The sequence below is a fragment of the Adelges cooleyi genome, unplaced genomic scaffold (genome assembly GCF_023614345.1).
Source record: "Adelges cooleyi isolate 19-005CV unplaced genomic scaffold, UGA_ACOO_1.1 ACOO_flye_CR_arks_rails_tigmint_CR_PRNA_376, whole genome shotgun sequence".
In the NCBI taxonomy this organism is placed as follows: Eukaryota; Metazoa; Arthropoda; class Insecta; order Hemiptera; family Adelgidae; genus Adelges; species Adelges cooleyi.
Window position 1 is genome coordinate 7,179,105 of NW_026096053.1, and position 2,663 is coordinate 7,181,767.

The following is a 2,663-nucleotide window of genomic DNA, read 5'->3' on the forward strand; positions in this document are numbered from 1 at the left end:
TGCTGCAAATATACAACAAAACAAAAATCTAAAAGGATCTTTTGTTACTTTTATCTCTCATAATCTTTCATTAATAAAAGAAAACAGAAAATATAGGAATGATGACAGAGAAAAAACATTATAAAAGCTGCGTTATTTTATTTTAAAGACACGATGAGTATATGTAGTGCATTTTTTTAATAAGCGCTTATTAAGACCTACTTAAGTGAAGTATTAATAAACAAATGTCTATATAGAAATTTAATACAAAAAAATAGTTTATAAAACTATACTAAATGAGAAAATCGAATATATTAGAAAAAAATTAAGCTTTTAATTAAGATTTTTTTATTCAATTTAGACTTTTTAACATTGTTTTCCGCAAACATTTCTAATTTAAATAATTATAATGTATAATTGTATACAAACTGATTATTAATAAGACTTTATACGCAGCTAAATAACAGTTTTTATAAAGATTTCAATTTGTCCTATCCTACCGATCATTACTTACTTATGCATATAGATTATATACCACTCGTGTTAAATTCAGTTAAAACTAGTTGACATAATAATGTGCAAAAATTATACTGCAAGTAAAATAAATACCATGAAAAGAAGTTTGATAATTAAACTTTTGCTCGTGATAACCGGCTGATCACTTAAACTCGCCTACATATTCAGCGACACTCCAGTGTATAGTAGAAGTAAATGGTGACCTCATTTTCAAAGACGCCAATCGATCCCCAAGGTCCTTAACCTAAATATTCTCGGAACTATCATCAGAGTACAATCCTGTGTAAGTCTTAAATTAAACAACATCGAAACTAAAAGCTATGTACTGAATACTAATTAAGTTTTAGAATTGAGACAAAAGTAGTGTTTCAATCACTACTAGCGAAGACAATTTTTAAATCCTATTTGCTTAACAAAATTTCGAGTACGTCTAAATTGTGAAGAGTTGAGGATAAAAAAATTCGCCCCCCCCCCAAAAAAAAAAAATTCGTGTCTGACCGTTTTCCTTAGTGGGATAATATTTAAATAAAATAATATTTCAATTTAAAAATATGCAACAATCTCAGAGTTTCAAAACTCATCTTATAGTTTTATTAACTGCAATCTAGTTTTTTTTTATTTTATTAATCAGTTATTGTAATTTATAGGAAGAATATAAAATCCACTTACTTTAATGATCCATGCACTCTGTTGTTAAAAGTACTATAAAATGATATAGTAGTTAGTGTTATTCCATTAGTTCAATGACTGATTATTTTTTTTATGACTCATCACATTAAATTCGCGCGTAATATTGTGTTTAATAATAATAAAAGATGTAGATCGGACGTAAAACGAATTAACATTTTAAATAGAAAATTAACCTATAACTAAAAACACACTGGCTGTTATATTATTTGAATACGATTGACTATTTATTCAACACTGTTAACATAAAGAATACATTGTATTTTCAACAAATGAGGTTAGAGGCATTGGTTACACCATAAAAAACAGTCTTCAATTCTTAATAACAGTGTAAGCAATGACCATTTCTAGGATTTTAATTAAACAATCCATATTTTAATCCACAGTGAAAATGTTTAGCCTACAGTACTCCTATATATACTCATCGTGTATACCAAAAGGCTTAGGTATGTATGTAAACTAATTAAGGTCAGGTGATATAAATTAAAAGATAAATAAGTAAATATAATTTATTTTGTGTCAGGCACTCCGATTCATTGTAAACAAATAAAACTAAATTTTGAAATAAATGTAATCAACAGTTTTTAATTTTAGTTGAAATTATTTAATCGAAAAAAATAAAACCACCACAAAACTAAATAAATCACAAAAATGTTTAGTTAAAAGTTTATAAAAAAAAAATTGCATAAATACATTTATGATTTGTGTCAGCTATTTATACAACATATCTTAGAAAATGTTTCTCTCGTTAATTAGAATATCGACCGTATGATTTGTTCAGATAAAATAATAAATAGGTGTTTTATATTTAATGTGTTATGTTATGGTTTTCTCTTTCATAAAAATTAATTAAGTTAATATAATCCAGTATAATTTTTTTAAACTATAAGACATTTTAACCAAACGGCTAACGGCATAAGTATAAAAGAATATTTCTGAAATTTATCATTTAAAAAATAACCACGAAATGAGAGCAATAAGACGTTATGTCATTAAAAAAAATGATTAATCTATGTCCAATTGGACTTATATACAATAATATTATTATAGCAGAAACATAAATAAAAAAAATCTTCCAATTTTACATGTAAATAAATATGTACTATACAAATGTTCTTTTTTTTTGACAAAAAATATGATGGATTGCCGCTACTGTTAATCTCTGATGATTAAGTGTGAGAACGGCAATTGTAAACATTAGATTTGATTATGATAAATGATGATTCCGAAAGTATTTTCTAAACAAAATATTATATAAAACACCTAGGTTTAAAGTAATACATCCCGTGTTTAATTGTTTTATTTAAAACGAAATGGTTTTGCAAATAGCATGATCGATTTTTTAGATTATAGTCTTGACTCATTTAATTCACTGTTATTGCTATACACATCATAGTAGAATTCAATTTTACAGCGTTCGAATACCTAATGTATACATTTTAAAACTGTACACTAATAATTGTAAGTTAGAGGTCACCAAA